This window comes from Scomber scombrus, chromosome 18, assembly GCF_963691925.1.
Source record: "Scomber scombrus chromosome 18, fScoSco1.1, whole genome shotgun sequence".
NCBI lineage: Eukaryota > Metazoa > Chordata > Actinopteri > Scombriformes > Scombridae > Scomber > Scomber scombrus.
Window position 1 is genome coordinate 1,996,470 of NC_084987.1, and position 21,153 is coordinate 2,017,622.

The following is a 21,153-nucleotide window of genomic DNA, read 5'->3' on the forward strand; positions in this document are numbered from 1 at the left end:
GCTTAAGGAGGTCTGCCTCTGTCATCTTGGCTCTCTGGTAAAATCAGAGAACAGATAAGAGATCAGTTGTGTTTCTGTCTGTCTGTCAGTAGAAATTCATTCTGTGTTTCTACTGGATCTGACTGATTTCACAAAAAGCCCAGTTTGGCTGCAGTCAGAGAAACTCAAGAGGATCATCAATAAAAAACGTCTCATCACAAGTCTACTCAGTAGCTGTTCTGGAGCCTTTTCTCAGTTGACATGCAAATGTGATAAAATTAACATTTTCCTGCTTACATGTTCAGAATTAAAGTTAAATCTTAAACAACAGTTAAAGTAATCTCAGCACAAGGTCCAGTTAGTCTTCTGCTTTCAAAACTCACCTGTTAGTTGTGGTTTAATGAAGTCTAGTGTCTTTACATGTTTTGATTGGTTTGTTTAAAGCTGGTAAACCGACAGCGCCTGAAAATGAGGCTCTTGTCTCAAATTTCTTGTTCTGTGAAAGCAAGAAGGACAAAGCACAGGATTTTAATAGTAGGATACATATATGATCATTAATTAAAAATGAAACTACAGTTAAATCAATCTGCGGAATACAAAATACGTTGTTGAGGAAGTGATCTTATAAGTAATCTGTAAGCCAGCAGTTCTCCAATAAAATGTGAGTGAAACAGTGACTGTCCTCCTGTAATATCACACTTTTTCTTCCTGTTTCATCCTTCATGTCTGTCTCTAGTTATGATTAATCAACTTCTAGTCCTAATGATGCTGATAGCAAGATATCTGTCTTTGAGCTCTCTGTGACACCAGCGAAGATCAATAAACTCAGGTTCAGTCTGTTTCTATCTGTTCTGTCACTATTTAGTGTCTTTGAACAGGAACTCGTTAAGACACAGTCTGTATTACATGAGATCAAACACTCAGTTTTCTACCATTTGACCTTACCTACCGTTTTCTAGTCATCACAAAGAGAAACTTTGACTCTGGTTTAAATCCATCAAACAGACTTCAGATAAACCTGTGTGTGCTTCTTAACTGTGACTTCTCTCTATTTAGAGGCAGCAGTGAGTCACGTTACATCACTGTGAGGACGCACAAACCAGGAAAAGAACAACAGGAAACTACTTTTGAAGACGTCAAACTGTGTGATTTCATATTTTTCTGACACAGTTTAAACAACTAAACAATTCAACTTAAAAATAATCACCAGATTGATCAATAATGACAGTAATCATTATTTACAGTCCTCATATTAACACTCACCTGCCTCAGACTTGTTTTCCTGCTTCTGCTCTGCTGACTGTGAAATGGCGTCTGACTGAATACTTTTAACTTTAACAGGAAGTTAAGTGTGTGTGTGTGTGTGTGTGTGTGTGTGTGTGTGTGTGTGTGTGTGTGTGTGTGTGTGTGTGTGTGTGTGTGTGTGTGTGAGAAATACAGCATTTAATCTGTAATACTTTCAATGACAATTGTGAAAAATGAATTTTGTGAGAAACTTTGGAAATTAACTGAATCATCAAAACCTGCTAATGAGTCATGATGAGGTGAACAAAATTGTTTTTTTTTCATTACAATTTATGTTCTACTTCAATGTCATCTTTATTTATATAGCACATTTAACACAGCCAATGGCCTACACTGTAAAAAAAAAAAAAATCCTAAAAAAACGGTAATTTTCCGGCAGCTGGGGCGCCAGAAAAATACTGTGAAATAACGGAAAATTACTTTCTCATAAAAATACATGTTTTTTCCATAATTAAAATACAGTTTTTAGTTGTAATTTTAACAAGATTTTGCCTCATTTTAAAAACATTTTCACATTTTAAAACAATTAAATTACCTAAAAATATGGTAAGTAAATGCTGGATTACGAATAATAATGCTTAAATTTACAGAAATGTGCTGTTTTTAATTGGTTTAATGACATTATTTTATGTAAAGAAGTTGTATAATAATTTGTGTTTGATGTAATAAAACAGTATATGACACAAAAATAATGTGATTCATCTTTCAAAATATATCAAAAAACTGTAGAAAAACTAGATATTGGGTTTAAAATTGCAAGAATTTACCATTTTTAGATCATATCAAATGTTATTTTACGTTGTTTTTAACGTTTAATTACAAACATTTTACGTTTTAAAACAATTAAGTTACCCATAAAGATGGTAAATTAACATTGTAATATGAATAATAATGCTTAAATTTACAGAAATGTGCTGTTATTAGTTGGTTTTAATGGCATTGTTTTATGTAAAAAAAACCTGTATATTACTTTATATTAGATGTAATATAACAGAATACAACACAATAATTTGATTAAACTTTCGAAACATGCCAAAAAGACTTAACTCCACGTTGGGTGTACATTTTTTTCCTTTTAATTAATTTCCTGAATATTTAAAAGGACGTTCAACTAAAAATTCCTCACCTAATAACACCAGAATTATTTTTATTTTAAATGGTTTAAACTGTTTTTTGGCCAGTGGGAAAAGGGGCTTAAATGAATTGTTGTACTCAAATGAGAGTAAGCTGAACAAGAACAGCTACAATTTTCCATTTTCAGTATTTTTATTGTAACAGGTAACCATTATTATAGCAATATGGCTCTGAAACAACTGATTTGGAAATGAAAGAAAAGTTTAAAAAAAAAGTTGAGTTACCAATTCAGTGTTATTTCTATCCAAGGTATCCATAACTTGGTCAAGTCACTGTACTGTACATCCACAACATGGATTACAAGCCTACATTAAACCTCACTGTAAATTAATCCACACTATCCAAGTCATCCATAACCTGGTCAAGTGACCATACATTCAAAACATTGATAACAAACTTAGTCAAACCTCACTGTAAATGAATACACACTCTATCCAAGTCATCCATAACCTGGTCAAGTAACCATAAATCCACAACATTGATTACAGACTTTGTCAAACCTCATTAGAACATTGATAACAAAGCTACATAACAAATAGCTTACATGAAACCTTACTTGACATTATTCCACAATAGTCTGTGACTTAGACAAAGTATCCATAACTTGTGAGCACTTCTTATTCCCTCCACTCGTAGTCTGCAATTTTGGTGATGAGTGTGAGAACCTTTGGACTGACGGCAAGTTGTTTTTTGGTGGCGTTCCGCTCCACTTTTGATCCCTTGTCTGTATTTATCTTGAAGAGGCACCTTTCAAATGAAAAAAAAAACAACTTTAGTAAGTGTGGACTGTACTGTAATGTAATGTTGTCATACATTTGCAAAAAAGTTACACAACAGTGTAGACAGAGCTTGCTTGTGAAAGAGTATTTGGACATACAGGAACTGTGGAACAGTGATGTAATGAAAAGATTAACATGTGAGTACTGTGTATGTGAATTGTGTATGAATGTGTTTGAATGTTTGAAGGTGGTCAGAGGGGGTTTGGTGTGAAATGGCAGCCACGCTTCCCTCAGTCTGCCCCAGGGCAGCTGTGGCTACAAACGTAGCTTATCACCACTGGTAAGAATGTGTATGAATGAATAATGGTTTCTGTAAAGCGCTTTGGGTGATTGAAAAGCACTATATAAATCCAAGCCATTATTACTGTTATTAGTATTAGTATTAGTAGTGTAAATACTATTTCAGGGAGAATAACGTAACTTCGGTCAGGATGATCTGCTACTCAAAGGTTTCTTGGGCATTCGAGTTTTGTTTTGTCATTATTTCATAAATAAGAATTAACAAGCACTTGTTTCTGTAACTTGACATGAGCATGAATCAAGGATAAATAAGAGACACAGTCAGTCTAAAAACCTGAAAAACAAAAATGAACTCTCAGGTAAAGTTTGGACCATTTTCATCCAGTAGGGGGCAGTTTTCACATCATTTTTTAGTGATAACTCTCCCTTGTGATAGAAAATGTCTTTTTTTTTTTATAAATTCCTGAAATTTTATTTAAAAAAAATTCAAAGAGGTCAATAATACATTGTCCTACTCAGTGTATGGGTCAATCTTTCATAACTCAATCAGAAAAAGAGAAAATAAGGTTGTTTTTCTCTTACAATAAAATCAGAACATTAAAATGAAGTTTTTGATTTTATTATTTTGTTATTGTGGCCTTTTGATAAATTCAGGAAATGCCTGGAGACTTGTGGAAGTACAGGTGCTTTACTTTCAGCCTACATGCACAGCAGGAAAGCCTGACCGGAGATCTATCTGCCAACTGCCTGCAGACTGCAACTACTCATGGCAGGAGACGGGTCTCCCAGACCGGACAGGACCCAGCACCATCTTCAGTAAAGTTCCTCCAGCCTCCTGAGATTAATAACATTATCCAACAGCTGAGCAGAACAGTAAACTAACTTCAGCCCACAGAAATATCCACAACACAGGTCCATCTCGGCAGCTCCACGCTGCTTCTCTCCGCGACCCAACTCCACCTCCTAGTGGGGCTTCCTCAGTGGCAGTGCTGGCTCCTGTCTGGTCTGAGTGATTCCTGGCATGAGTGCTCATGCACAGTCAGGCTTTCCTGCTCTGCATGTAGGCTGAAAGTAAAGCACCTGCACCTCCACAAATCTCTAAGCATTCCCCCAAATAAATATAATATCCAAATAAAATAAATTGATGGGTGGATCATGAACTTAAAGGTGTGAGAATGTACCACATTGTGACCAACAGGTGAGTATTTCAGCATTTCAGCACTTGAGCAGTGCTCAGTTTTACAGTATGTGCATTATATATCTTATTTTGATGTATTGAATTGACTAGTGGTGTCTTACCTCTGTAAGAACTCCAAAGTTGATGCTTGGGCTGCTGGGTAAGATATGTTCATACAGTAGTACGAACCAAACATCAGCAAAAGAGCATCACTGAAGATTCTGATGTGGCCATTCACAATGGTCTGGTCAACAGACAGCATGAAATTCTCTGCCGCCAAAGTCGAGTTTCCTGTTGTGTACAGGGACAAGAGAAGGACAAGAGAAAAATACAATTAAATTATCATCTTACAACTGAGTCCAGTACAACAATAACAAAGTAATAGTACTAATAGTTTTCTGTATTTTGGTTTTAATTTATTGTGGTGGAGAAAGATAAATATTCATACCGCAAACAACAATACATGGTGTACTTGGAAGTCCAGCACAGTCCACTTCAGAGGGCAGGGTTGTTTGATCCACTTTGTAGAACATCTGTTCTTCTTCTTCATTGAAGTACTTGAGGAGTAGTGGAAGAAACTTCTTGAAATGTGAGATTTTAGGTGACAGAGAAGGTCTTTAAGGTCGATCAACTGTTTCTGACAATGTGGAAGCTGACATAGAAAGGGTGCCTGCAAAGTTTGAGACTGTGACACGGTAGATGACCGCCGATGATGGCGGTAAACATGACATTTAAAAGCATTGTAATTTCTGAACCGAAACTTACAACTTTCCATACAACATGCATACTGATAATGTGGCTCATTTTTATGAAGCCCTTGATGCATCACGTACCCTTTTAGGGTATTCACTGAAGCACCACAACTATGACAGGTGTAATGTTTTGACATCCTTAACTGCAGTGCAGTACTCACTTTTTCAGTTTACTCCATGAAATCAACTCATCATTTATCTGCAGAGAGAAAGAAAAAAATAAAAACACATTTATGAAACATGAAATTTGCCAAAATCAAAATAAATGCTATTGACTGTGAAATAGTTAACCTAAACTGTGTTCGCCAATCTCCCCTCAATTAACTAAAAGATGACCATTAGCTTATCCTTTACATATTTTTCAGTATTGTTTGAATTTCATGTTGACCAGTGACTAGTGTTGCACCAAAATGAAGATTTGAAAAACCTTGAAAAAGGCAAGAGGAAGATCAAAATATTTGTTTTAAGAAAGAGTAACTGGTTGAAATAAACCATTACCAAATCTCAGTATCATTTATAAAATATCTGTTCTCTCTTCTTTGGAAGAAAGTACACTTAAAATGGCTCTGAGCACTCGTGAAAAGAAAGGAACAGGTGGGGGCTAGAAGAGTTTTTTTTTTTTTTTTTTGCAATAGTGGATTATTGACATTAGAAAAAAATTCAAAACCAGATATTGAAAAGTTACATAAAATTAAGCTTCCTATTCTAGCCAAAAATCATGCCATTTCAAGTCATACAGTGGAAGTTATGGACAAAAAAACTAGTGAAAATGTATCTGTTCATTGTTGCAGCTCTAAACAACTGTTCATCTTTTTCTCCGCCTGTGTCAGTTAGTTCGCAAAAGCAAACGCAATGGCAAGCTAAAGTTAGTAGCTGGTCTGGCTGAATACTACAGTAAATGCAGCTGGCAGACAACGGCGGCCATGCTTTTGGCATCATAGTTAGCTAACATTTCAATTGACAACATGCCGGCGTATTCTGTGCCTTTTGCGGAGTGAGTAAACTCAGAGGCATGGTGGTAAATAAAACTAATGCTACTCAGCTTCAGTTTGATACTTGCCGTCTACCGTCGTCCTTCCTCGAGCCTCGACGTTAGCTGCTGTCCGCACAAAGTTCTGTCGGGCGAGCAGGAAGTCTGGAACCGCAACCGCGGCGCGTTGGTTGTTGATCTTGCTCGAGTCAAGTGTCACGTCGAAACAGACAGTTTCTGACCAACCCAAACGGGAACCGCGCTTTTTAAAAAAAAAATTTTTAAAACTTTATTCACAGAAATGTCCAGAACAATACTGTTGTGCCAGGGAAGAAAAAAAAAATGCTTTATTGAAAGCATTTAATTGCAGCTCACTTAGTGCTGATGCTGCATCAGTTCAAGTCCAACTCTTTATTATTCACCCTCTCAAGCTTTCCCCTTTCCCTGTGTCTCTTTAGATGTCCTTTCAAAATAAATATAATTTATTAATATAATGTTACCATCTAGAAATGAGAGTAATTGTATTTATTTTCAATGAAAATATTAGTCAAATAACAAAGAAATTGTAGTAAAATTACAAATTTTTACTATTAATTCCTCAGTAATTTTAAATTATTTTTTCCTCTTTTTTAGGGTTTTAAAGTTGAATTTTACAGTTTATTCCCTTAAATAACAGACAAATATTTGTGAATTTACGATACATTTGTGAATGTATTTTAACAATAAATATATGTATTTCTAATGGGGGTTTTTTGTAAAAGAACAGAAATATAGTGTATTTCCACAGTTACAGTTATTTAATGTTATTTTACATTTGACATGTAAAAACACAGTCTATTTTTGTAAATTAAATGTTATTTTAAAAATACAGAAAAAATCTGTAAAATAGATTCTGTTATATTACAATTTTTTTTTACAGTGTACCAAAGTGCTTTACAGCAAAATAAGTAGAAACAATAAAAACAAACAATAAAAACAATAAAAAAAAAATAATAATAATAATATAGAGAAATAAAACAGATAAAAGACCCAATAAAAGCGGCTATCCTCCATCAAAGGCCAAGTTACTTCAGATCACTTGAATGTAAAAAAAACACTTTGATGTATAGTTGTTAATAAAACCTTTACTGTGTAAAGAAGCTGTGAATCGACTTTGTGCTCTTTCAGATTTCATCCCTGTTTCTTCTAAATGTAATAGTTTTTCCTCAGAAACATCACTTGCTCCCAGTAGTTGTGGAGGAAATATTCAGACCCTTTATTTAAGTAAAACTGGCAATACTCCAGTGTGAAAATGTCCCTGAAACTGCTTTAATTAATGTTGTCCACTAGTTTTCAGTCAGTATGTTGAACTTGTCATCAAACAGTTGCTTTTTTTTATTATTTATTTTTGTACCCAGTCAAAGTAGCAGAGGGCCGGAGTGTCAGCAAAAGATGGAGGTGGTTTACAGAAGCTTAGAGCTCCTCCTAGTGGCTGAAAGTGAAAATTGCTCTCCAGTAGTTGTTAATGAACTCTTCATCTTGACTACACAGCTCAACTCTTGATTAAAGTATTTCAATTAAAAAACAAACTAAAAAAACGACCGCAGCACAAAGGTTGAAGTTAGTCCCTCCGAACTATTAGTCAATTATTCGATTTTAAAGATGCAGTATGGACCAATATTCACTCTCTTTTAGCTCTGTTTTTACTCTCTTTTAACTCCTGAGGGAAATATCTAAATGCTCCACTATGTTCACCAGCTAGTCTACAGATAACTGTGTGTGTTTGCTGTTTGGTGCTGAGCAGGTAGTGAACAGTGACGCTATGAGAGCAGCTGAGAGTGAACCAGAACAGTAAAGCTGCAGCTAAACAATGAGCTGAAACTCAACTATAAAGCTCCTTAAAGCTGAGAGGAAGCTGCAGAGTCTCTGATAATTCTCTGTAGGTTCAAACACATAACACACTGACAGATCAGACATTGGTATAATGGTGGTATTATGACAAATCTTTAGGTGTTAGTTTACAGTTGGGGGTTGTGTTACCTGCCAGTGAAGGTCTGCCGGTGGTCCAGGGCCCACTCTGCCAGGTAGAGAGCAGCCTCCCAGGTCACCAGGCCGGTGGTTCCCTCTGAGATCAGAGCTACGTTCTCCAACAGGCTGACAGCGTCTCCACTGGGCTGCAGCACACAAACAGAGACCTTACTGACAGCAATGATGTGTTTGTATACGTTTAGATCATTTTAATGACATTTGAACACAGTTTACTGAGAGGAAATGATGTCATGTGTTTGGCAACGGACGTCAAACTGTGACTGTCGAATCTCACTGTCAAATAACTTCATAAAGAGAAAGTCAAATATTTTCCCAGAAGTTTAGTTTTATGAGTTCTTTCTGTAGCTGTCTCCCATCATCCACACATGTTTATAAAAGACGAAGCTTCTGATTTTCTATATTTTTCTTCTAGTTAACAAATCTCATGTTTGGATTCAAAGTTGAGTTTATTAATGTTATAAGTTAATGTTGCATACTCATACAAATAAACATTTAATAAATAATCCACCAAAAGAAATAAACATCTCTTTTAAAACATACTTTTATCAGAGAGCCTTTCCTGATTTTATTAGAATTTTATCTTTTTATCTTTTTATTTTATCTATCTCCAGTTTTTATGTTTGTTTTCTGGTACAGTTTTATCATGTACCTATCCTATCCTGTTGATTAATGATGTTTCTACTGTTTCAGCCGCAGTTTATCAGCCTGGGTCAGATCAGATAAGAGCATGTTTACTATTTATTTTTACATCCAGCCTGCAAATTAAAGATTTATTTGTAATCATTACATTCATTTTGATTACAACATTAGAGCATAAAATAGTATTTTTTCACATATTACATATTAATGCACTCTTATGTAGCTTACATTGCTGATAAATAATATCTGAACTAACTGAATTTCACCTGTTCAGTTGTAATTGTAGCTTTATGTTATTCAGATTATTTGTAACTTCTAAGGGACCATGTAAAGTATTAAACATAAATGTTACCTCTTGATGTGCTGTAGCAGAGTTAGCTTACAGCTCATTTTCATCTGCAGTCCCTCAGCAGGTCATAATTAAAACATATGAACAGAAACAGAACCGCACAAAACAAAAAAACAAAACATAATACAAAGATAGAGACAGCAGCACATTACACACACAGGATTTACACGACTAACATGAACTATTAAAGATGCTTATTTAAATTCTGTGTGGAAGCAACATGAAACGCTGCTGTTGGAATGAGTTTTGAGAATCTATCAATCAATCTTTATTAGTATGGCGCCAAATCACAACAAAGTCAGCTCAAGGCACTTTACACATAAGGCAGGTCTAAACTGTACTCTTCAGGTTGTAATTTTAAAGAGACCCAACATTGAGCCACATGAGCAGCACTTGGCGACAGTAGCAAGAAAAAACTCCCTTTTAACAGGAAGAAACCTCAGAACCAGGCTCACAGTGGGAGAACGTCTGCCTCGACCGGTTGGAGTAGAGAGGAGAGAGAGAGAGGAAGAATAGGAGAGAGAAGCACATTAAAAATCAACATTGAAGCTAGTAGGTCCAATCTAGATTTAAATTCAAGTCGTAACAGGATGTTAGAAATATGGAAGTCCTGAGTCCAAATTCCACCAGAAAAAACTGTTTGACTCACCACCAATTAAACGTTATAATAATAATAATAATGATAATAATAATAATAATAATAATACAGACAAATTGTTTTAGTTATTAGTGATTATCAAATAACAACAGAGACTAAAATTAATTGTCATGTTTAATCTTTATTAAAGTAAATAAACCAGAACAAAGACACAGAGAGTCATAAATGTGAAGCAACAGCTCAAATCTCAGCTGCTTCAAATAGCAGCAGAGCTACAGCCTGATATTTGAGAGGAGGATGCAACTGAACAATATCTGTTTATATTGTTACAGTGTTTTTACCTTCATGTAGAGAACAGAAGTTAACTTGAGGTGTGGCTGAAAGAGGAGCTGGACAGTGGAAGAGAAGATGTTCTTCATGCATTTATTTCTCAGGCTTTCTTTACAGTTTGTAAATATCATCTTAGAATTAATTTTGGCTTAATAGTTTTTGTTCCATAACCTTGGTAAGTTACCTGTCTGGTTACCTGTCTATACACATAATATACCAAATTACCACTGTTTAATATTTACAGCTGAGACTGAGAAAACTACAACAAATCATCATTATTTCTACTTTGCTGCTCTGGCTGTCGTAAAACAGCGACGTCTCACTCTCTCCCAGCAGTAATCCTTCTCCTGCTGAAAGTCACAGTCAATTCTCTTCTGCTTCATTCATTAGTTTTAGTCCTCGTTAACTCTCAGTGTGATTCTGAGACGCTTGATAAATATGAGCCCAGGCTCAGAGTCTGACTTATAACACCTGTTTTTATCTTTATTTACATCAAACAGCTCATGTAGAACAAATCTGTAAAGTGCTGACTTCAGCTAAATCCAGAGATAACTGTTCAGTTTGTAGTCAGTTTAGAGACTTAAGTGAAGACGATGAAATCCAGATCCAGACTCCAGATGGATCATCAGGATCCAGCTGATCCTCTCTCAACACTCCTGGATGTTCACTCTCACTCTGACAGAGATCATCACCAGCTGATGAGAGAAGAAGAAAGAACAGAGGAGATAAATGAGTGATTAGTGAGACTCACTTCATCAGCTGTCAGTCAGTGATGCAGCACATCCAGTATAAAGAGCAGCAGGGACTTCAGTCCTGATCAGACCAGAAGTGGAACAGCTGTGCAGCGTAGCTTGCTTCCTTTCAGCTCTCATGTTAACGTGTTGGAGTGAACACACTGAGCTCCAAGCTCACACACCTGCACACACTTTTACTATCAAGTGTGTTTCCTCTGCAGATTTCACTCAAGTACACAGAGGAAATAAAGTGCTGAGAGTCATGAACACATCATTACTGCAGAAACAGAGACATTCACTCATCAGTTTACTGATGGATTTACTGCTGATACATGTCAACTCTTATCAAAGTTTAAAGCTACAGAGTCTCTGTGGGATATGAAGATGTTTCCTGCTGTTAAATCATCACATGCAGCCTGGTCGCCACAATTGTTTGTTTCTACAAACAAGAACATGTTGAATCTCTACGTTTCAACAATATGAATCATATCAACATTTGTAAAGTGATGTAGATCAGATTTGATGGTGTGACAGTTTGATGGTGAGGACCATTGTCTCTATACATCTTGTAAGGCTGTCAGCTGTAATCCAGCTTTATTTCCTGCAGACATCAACACAACAACAACAGTCGTCTTCACATCAACTCAAACACATGATCACAACAAGCTTCTGGCTCATCTGATTGGCTGACTGTTCTCTCTCTCTCTGTCTTTCTGTCCAATCCTGAAGCCTGTCACCATTCTCCTCTCACAGCTTCACTGAGGAAAGCAGCACTGAGAAGGTTGGAGCTTCACCAGGAAATACTGGATCTTTGCTTTCATACTGACTGTTTAATACAAAACTGCTGAAACCAGCACAGACTGACTCCTTCTCTCTACTGACCTCAGAAACTCCAGTGTGCAGCGTGGACTCTTCTTAAGATCAGACAGCAGCTTCACGTCTGAATCCTTCAGCTTGTTTACACTCAGATCCAGATCTCTCAGATGGGAGGGGTTGGACTTCAGAGCTGCAGCCAGAGAAGCACAGCTGGTCTCTGACAAACCGCAGCTCTTCAATCTGAATAAAGAATAAAAGATGTCACTTTAAAACACAAAGTTGATGCTTGAAATCATTCAATGTTTCATGTTGTTTCAACGTATCATAATCTGTTCAGAGCTGAAGGAGGTAAAGAAAGTAGAAGTTTAGAAAATGGAAACTCCATCAACAGGATGCAGGTTAAAAACTGTCAAATACAAACAGTGAAAGGGAGCTCTTATTAATATCAGTGACATCATGCTGCTACTTCAATAGGTCGCAAGTAATGCAATAAAAAGTAGTTTAAAAAAACAAACTAGTACTGTTCATGTTCTTTCTTTAAACTGTACTTCTACTCTTTACTCAAGTATATTTTTATGCCAATAATCTACTTTTTACTTTGCTACATTTGCCATTTATAGGTTCATTACAACTAGTCTGATCTAAATGTCGGGACTGAGTGTAGACTGTGGTTAAGCCAGCTGCCTTATAAATTCTGTTGCAATGCCAGTCCAGTAATTACAGTAGTCCTTTGGCAACTTTGCCTTTAGGCTACCGTAATTACCATAGTACCAGCTGCCTGGAAGAAAAATAAGCCCCACTTCTCTTTTTACTGTGATGAGATTTTTCATGTGTGATGACATTAACTTATCTTGTAGCTAGTAGTCTGTTGGGCTTTTAAATTGGTTTTCATTAGAAAACAGTTAATCTAATGTAATGCCAAATTCAATGTTAAGGTAATTAAATGTGTCTGTTCTGGGACAGATAAGGAAATGGAAAAGGAGAAGGGGAGGTGAGGAAAAGATGGAGAGAGAGTGTGGTTGTTTATATCTCAGTTGTATAGGCTATCTTTATTTGTTTGATTAGCCTACCTGCTCTACGTCATTAATAAAAATTTGTTTTGCTGTTTTGCACTGGCCCACACAGCCTAGCAATATAAAAATGCAAAGTTGTAATTTATTAACCAGGTACTTTTTTATTTCTACTTGAGTAATTTTTAATGGGAATTTTTAATGGGAGTATTTTACTTGAGTAATGATTTTCAGTACTCTACCCATCACTCATCACTTGCAAGGGTTTCATCATTATGCACATTTAAAGAAACGTGAATGCTATCCCATGAAGCAACACATGGACTGTCAGTAGCTGCTGTTTCAACTTTCTCACTTTGAGCACAGACAGCAGAAACTGAAAGTGTACAAAAAGGCCCCAAAGTTACATGTTAGATTGTTAAGTATTGTTCTGTACTCTGTCTGATAAGCTATCAGTGTAAATGACTCTTATAGTGGTCTGTTAATAATAATTTCATACAAGACTTTATTTTCCCTTTAGTTCCCTTAGACATCCAATTCCTGCAACCTTTAATTTTGACAGTGCATTTTTAAAAATGTTTTGGATCCTTTATTTTATCCTTTATGTGCTTTACAAAGCTCGACTCAGCTCGACTCGACACGGTTCCAGGATAGACCTTTTCCATTACAAAAAAGTACCTACTCAATGTGGGCGGGGTCGTCATAGCACGGCTCCACGAAACTGCTGGGACTTTGCTCTATATGCGACACAAAACACATAAACAATGGAGGACATGGAGGCGATGGTGTACTTGGTGCTGTATGAGGCTTTTCTGTCTCACACAAAGCAAGAAAATTGAGCCGGGGTATGGCTGTAACGCTGTTGCCGGTATTTAAAAATGCTGGGTTTGATTCTTGTGTGGGACGGCTCATGACTCTTCCAGCGACAACTCTTCTGACCAATCAGTGACCGGCAGTCTGTTGACGCCACATTTAGTATCGGCTCGGCTCACTTGGAACCTCACCAGAGCAGGTACTAAAAAAGTTCCAGGTACCAGGTACTATCCCTAGTGGAAACGCAAAAAAAACAGAGTCGAGTCGAGTCGTGCTAGAACTGTGTAGTAGAAAAGCGCCATTAGACATCCACTTCCTGCAAGCTTTTATTTTGACAGTGCATTTTTAAAAATGTTTTGGATCCTTTATTTTGAAGCTTTTCTCAGTCAAACAGGAAGTAGACGCAACTGTCAAGGCAAGGCAGTTTTATTTATATAGGCAACTCAATGTGTTTTGCAAACTGTCGTCTGAGAGTCGGTTAATTAACAGTGTGGATGAAAGATTATAAGTTGTTTATAAGTTATTTAAACATGAATTGTATTAAATTAGAAATTTAATAATTAATACACAAGGCGACTGTAAAAAGGACTTATAATAATTATAAATAATATAATAATTGACCCAGCAACAAGAATGGGTGGTGGGATCTATCTCTTCTCAGCGTGAGAAATGTCAGATGTGGCGGGTGAACTGCTTGAAATGCGTTGAGAGAAATGCGTTGAGAGTTCTGGAATTGTATTACCTGTTGTTACTACTAATTACGAAGTGTTGTTATCTGTTTTGATATAGAAGCTATACTAACTGGGCGACAGGATGTAGCTTCTAGCACGGTTTTCATGATAAAAGCACCCTGCCAGTTCCTCAGCAGGAGGATTTTAATGTGAAGTGTAGACAGCAGGAAGTGTTATTCCAACATTAGCGGAAACTTTACACAGTGATAACATGTTTGGAAACCTGTGTAATGAATGTTTTCAGTTTGTTTCTTTGACAATGTAAAGGAGGAGAGAAATCTTATCATAGTAATCTGATTACTTCCTGAGATTACATTATTATTTACTGAATATTAGTCTGGTAATATTATGCATATTACACTATATGGGTAATATATGTATGAGCTATCCTTCATTCAGTTTTATATGTTTGTTATCCTTTCTTCAGTCCACTTCCACAGTTTTACATCTAGTAGTCAGAGATAATATCTTGTTAAGAACACAAACTGAGAGCTCAGATCAGTGTGTGGAGTCTTTTTTCAGTCTGTTTCTCTTGTAGATGTTATCTGTAGATCTCCTACGAGACAGCCAGGGTCAGCTGACCATCCTGAGTCACCACAGTCCCGTAAACTGCAGCGAGTTCACAGACTGAAACTAATCACATCACAGTTTACAGGACAGTCATGACTCAAGATGGAGAATATAGCAGCTAGCATCTACGCTACTTTTAAACTTTAAATAAGATTTTAGTGCACATTATAATAACTCGGCCTCCACAAAACAGTGAACATTTTCTATAGTTTATTTAAGAATCAATCATCTTTTATAACTACAGACTAAACTGTTCAGTAAAATAATGAAAATATATATTTTTTAAATCACATCATAGATGTAAGTTATGTAGTTACATAAATTAGGTTCAGTTGTTAAATATTAAGATCAACAGACAGTCAGTGAACTTACATCAGAGTGTCCAGTTTACAGTCTGGACTCTTCAGAAGATCAGACAGCAGCTCCACGTCTGAATCCTGCAGCTTGTTGTAGCTCAGACTCAGATGTCTCAGATGTCTCAGATGGGAGGGGTTGGACTTCAGAGCTGAGACCAGAGAAGCACAGCTGGTCTCTGACAAACCGCAGCCAAACAATCTGAATAAAGAATACATGATGTAGATTAAAATCCATTTATAATCCAAATCAGATGTGTTCAGGTTTTAAATGTGATTATCTTTATAGTGTGTGTGTGTGTGTGTGTGTGTGTGTGTGTTCTGAAGGATCAATATCAATTATCAGTATTTATTCATTAAAACACATTAAAGAATATAAGAAATATTTCTCCATCAAGTAAACTTGATCAGTTTCAAACAGATATTAGTTGAGAGGATCTTCTGTATACAGATGTGACTCTTTACCAAAAATTATAAACATTCATTTACTTTAACAACTAACAGTGAACATTTTCTACAGTTTCTTTAAGAATCAGTCATCTTTTATAACTACACACTAAACTGTAAATTACTGAAAATATAGAAAAAACTAACTTCATGGATGTAAGTTATGTATGTACATAAATTAGGCTCAGTTGTTAAACATTAAGATCAACAATAGTAACAGACAGGCAGTGAACTTACTGCAGAGTCTCCAGTCTACAGTGTGGACTCTTCAGAAGATCAGACAGCAGCTCCACGTCTGAATCCTGCAGCTTGTTTCTACTCAGATCCAGACCTCTCAGACGGGAGGAGTTGGACTTCAGAGCTGTGGCCAGAGAAGCACAGCTGATCTCTGACAAACTGCAGTCCCTCAATCTGAATAAAGAATAAATGATGTAGATTAAAATCCATTTAGAATCCAATCAGATGTGTTCAGGTTTTAAATGTTGGAAAAATGAGTAGGGAGTCCACCTGTGTGTGTGTGTGTGTGTGTGTGTGTGTGTGTGTGTGTGTGTGTGTGTGTTTATGTGTGTGTTTGTGTGTGTGTTTGTGTGTGTGTGGGTGCGCGCATGGGCGTTGAAGTTGGGGGAGAAATTGTAATGGTGTACCACAGCCCCAGGCACGGGGGGGCCCTGGGCTTTGTAAAGTTTAATCTGACCGATGGCACGGCCAAGATATTCGCAGTGTCATGGGAAGGGGGGGCGTCGTGCTGGAGTGAAGTCGCAGCCGCAATGCCCAGCACACCCAAATTGTTCGCTGCTGCGGCCAGCCGGAATATTTTATCAAAATATTCCAGTGTGTCTTTATCCTTTGGCAGCGGTGGTAGTGGTTTCCTATTCCCTGACTAGCCGGCTGAGTGCAGGATAATGGGCCAGATGCAAGAACCACTCGTACGCACAGATTCATTCTTAAACCATGTGTACGAGTGATTTTCGAAGATTTGCCGCATTCACCAATTTTGTCGTATTTTTGATTTTCTCTTAGGTACGAACAAAATTTACGAGTGGTGCAGACCTGTCGTACCTGTCACGCACAACCAACCTGCAGTCCTCCAAAACAATAAAACATGACTGTTACTGTCTAATTGTCTAATGCCAGTGTGCCAACGATATCATGTCTTTTGGGGGAACTACATTTTTCCAGGGGGGGGTGGGGGTGACATCATATACTATAAGAAAGATATGATAATCACTTAATGAACACATAACGCCTCCACACGGGTATCAAGACCAAACAACACTGTATGATACAATATAGCCAAGCACGATACAGTAGCTATACTACAGAGTGATGTAACCTACTGTAGTTTATCAGCACAAAAGACACAGAGAGGTCGAGCTGTCATACTTTTTCTGCCGGCTTGCCCTGCGTTGTCAGTCCGGGTGTTAGCAGGTCTGTGCTGACAGCAATCCGGCAGCAGGTGTAACATCAGCAGTTGAGCTTCAGAGTCAACTGACTTGGATTTTCTTTTTAACATCACTGTATGCTGACTGCCACTTAACAGAGAAATGAATAATGTCAATGCGCAGGCTGAGCGTATATTATATTGCCAGTATTTTAGAGACCCCTGAGTAATGGGTGTGAACTACAGGGGATGTAGGCAATGACCGAGTGTATACTATGTTCCCTTCATTAAATTGCACTTCTGAATCCATAATCATGATGACATTACTCTGTTTGTAAAATGATTAGGCTATTTAGTATAAAGAAGTATTTAATAATTTAAGTAGATATATCAGTCATTTAAATTGACAATTCAAACTATGATATAATGCAAGCAGGGCCGGCCCAAGGCATAAGCGAACTAAGCAGCCCTGTGACCACTAGGGGGCCCCCAAGAGCAACTAATTAAAAAAAGTGTGTGAGTGATGATGATTCATGTATTATCAAATGTACGTTCTTGTACAAAAAAGACACAACAATATTATGTTAGCAGAGAGGCAGTAGGAAACTACTTCCTACTGCCTCTCTGCTTGAAATGTCAGAGCTCCGCTAGTAACGTGTGCAGTGCACCCAACCGTGCAGTGCGCACTGAGCATCCAGGAGCTAGGAGCAGGTGAATAATATTGCAAAAAAGGACACACCCTTCAGGGGCAGAAAAAAAGGAAGAGGAGGAAAAACGACAAGATAAAGGTATGTCTGAAAAGTTTCCTCAAATTAGGAAAGTCCCTAATTATTGTTGATAATTTGTTCCAACTACGTTAGCTTATAGTAGCAAATTAGCTAGCTAACGTTTTTGTGTTTGTGTAATACTTTGAATAAGTTGATTCTCAGTTTTATTCTGGGTCGCTTTTTGGCATCAAAACAACGGTCTTGATAACAATGTTTGATAGCAAATGTTTAATAACTAACGTTAATTACAAACGCGGTGACGTTTGCTAGCAATATGGTTTTGCATTAATGAATTAACTTAGTTAACTTATAGTTTGAGGTATGTTGTTTGCAATTGTTTGCTGCAGAGCACAGTCATTTATGTGAGTAAATAAACATATTCCTTTTACATCAACTCCCTATTATGCTCATACTTTATATAAAACTTCCCCAAAGTATTTTGGAGGAGGTACTGACTCAGCCCAGGGGCAATCCACCTCCTCAGGAGCAACCAAGGCTGATGAATCAGATGATCGAAAAACTGTCACCATATATATTTAATTTGTAGTCAAATTATCTCATTAACATTCAATAATATGAGATATAATCAGATGACAAGGCACATGTTTTTAGACAAATGCGTTTTATTTCAAAACTTCTCAAGCAATTTTCAGTTGTTCCACTGGCAGTTTGTTTTCTTATTACAAGCTATAGCTGTACTTTTTTATTTAGAAAATAAGCTGCATAATTTTCAAGTGTAATATGACTATAACATGGCTAGCTTTTTATGTTGTTGTTTTTCATCTTAGGTCCATCTCTATCCTCTGCTCCATCCACTGTGCCCACTGTCCTCTCTGCAACCTCAGCTGTACCTGGTAAGTTAACAATAAAACAGCCTTTATAATTGCTCAGTGTACTGCAGAATATTCTGAGATGAATACTTCTGGCCAAAAATATTAATTTAATTTCCCTATAGGTCCTTCATCTTTGGTTATCGAGACTGATGTTTCATCTACTTCTTCAGCGTCCATTATGCAGCAGGGATCAGCAGCTCCGCCAGTAGACCCAGCTGAGTGTCCCTCTTTCCTGCCAGACTACTTTATATTTTATTTATAAACCATTTGTGTTTCCTTGTTTCAGGTGCCTCTGTTGATTTACATCATTATTTAAGAATTTGTCTGATATTTTTAAAATTTATTTTATTTAATACTGTCTGTTTTTGTACATTTGCTGTTGCAGTTTATTTAAAACAACAAATAAAAAATCTGATTGTGTTTACAGTAAATGATTGGTTTATTTTGTTACTTTTAGTTGCCCTAGATGACATTTGGTATCCCACTTAGTACTATATCACTTTGAATATTAAGTGTAAATCAACCCCAGGCTGCTCTTGTAGCTGAATTTTCTACCATTTCAGATTAAAAACCATATATGGGTAAAACATGCCGGGCTGCTCTCTGAGGTTTTATGTATTGATTCTCTGTGTGGTCAGTAGGGGGAGTTGCTGGCTTTGCCAAATATTAATTGAAAGATTTTTCTGTAAATTTGCAAATCTGGTGTCTGCTTCCATGGCATTAATCACTGTCGATTACAATCTAACTACAACAAAAAGTTCTCACATTTAGTGTATTCGTAATGACAGAGTAGAATAAGTAGAATATGTTTATAGTAGGTGTGTGAATGATCAATAATCATTATTATTGGCAGTAATAGAGGGCCCCAAAATCAAATTTTGCTTAGGGCCCCATGGAGGCTTGGGCCGGCCCTGAATGCAAGCTTACAATATAAATATTAGCGGCCGAAACTACAAAGCGACTTGTCCACAGCTACTTTTCCACAGTTACTTTTCCACAATATAAACTGACTATTTATTAATAACTTTTATTCATTTAATTGAAAAATTGCTTATCGAATTAATAGTTTAACTCCCTGGCTGATGACATCCCCTTGCATAATTCATGTTCAGTCATTTTTGTTTTTATTTCTGTGACGGTGCAACAGCTGAGACAGCGTTCACAGCACGGCTCATTTTTCCTCATTCTTTGTCTCTGGACCTTTAATTCCACTTACACACTAAATAATAATATGTGTTTCCGTTGATCTATTTCTGAGAGCGGGACCTCAGTCTGTGAGCTCGTAAAGTTCTTATTCTTAGTCTTTAGTGCCATTTTCATGAATGGAGCTTCTCCACAACCTGCCGGTCGTCTGACCAAAATATATGGTATTTTGGGGGCGTCTTTCATGTTAATTTACTATTCTCGGGAACGCGCGTTCATTTAGAACAGGTGGTATTCATCATGTTTACGAAGGTCATTTACGACTGTTTCCTGGTGATACGAGTGTTTGGTGAATCCGACGTGGCACACTTGTAAATTCCACCTCACGAAAAAAGTACGACAGATTTAAGAAGAAAAACACGAACATATTCTTGCATCTGGCCCAATGAGCGCAGATGGGTCGGCAACGAAGGCTGAAGCAGGCCTGGTCGGCGATGCTTCCTCAGGTATGGTGGTGGTGTGCGTCGGAGCGGCGTCCTCCTCCTCCATGGCATCTTCCTCATACTCCCGCTCCTTCTCGTCACTGGCGTTGGGGGACAAGGCGAGTAGAGTTTGAGCGGAGAAGAAGTCGGCTCGCTGCTGGCGAAGGACACGGAGGCTGTCTCTGCTGCACGGGCAGGCCGGGCGCCGCTCTAGCCCAGCGATGGCGTGCTCCATTCAGAGACACGCGAAGCAGAGTAGATGCAGGTCTGTCGGAGCGATGATACCGCTGGGACAGGCCAGACAGTTGCGTTGATCTTGTAGCGGCGTCTCCATCCTAGGAGATGCTGTGTCAGTGAGCACTCGCTGACGCTGAAAGTAGAAGGAATGAGGGCAGATGGCGATGCACCTGCTTATATACCCGCTGGAGAGGGTGGGTCAGGTAGGCACGCCCTATTGGTCAGCTACGTACATGCTAATTTTCAGTGGGCCATCGCGTGTACGCAATTGGAGGAGGGTTATACCCATAGAGTCCAGTAGAGAGCAAAGCCTGTGTGAGATATAACTGAGTTTTCCTGGAAAATTATTTCTCCTCTCTCTGCTTTTGAGGGAATGCAAATGGTTTAGAAGGCACAGTCTGTTCTTACGCTGTCATCAATGGGCAACATTAAGGCACAGCTTCTCTGCTTCTATGTAGATATAACCTCTTAATGTTGCTCCAGAATGATGCATTTGACTTAAAAATGTACAGAATTTTCTTCGGGGGGCGCATGCTCCCCAGACCCTCCTAGAGGG

At 37.6% G+C, this 21,153-nt stretch overlaps 1 pseudogene; it reads right to left on the reverse strand.

The window, feature by feature from the left end:
• LOC133999048 (NACHT, LRR and PYD domains-containing protein 3-like) overlaps window positions 1-21,153 on the reverse strand; it is a 61,912-nt pseudogene that overhangs the window by 21,844 nt on the left and 18,915 nt on the right.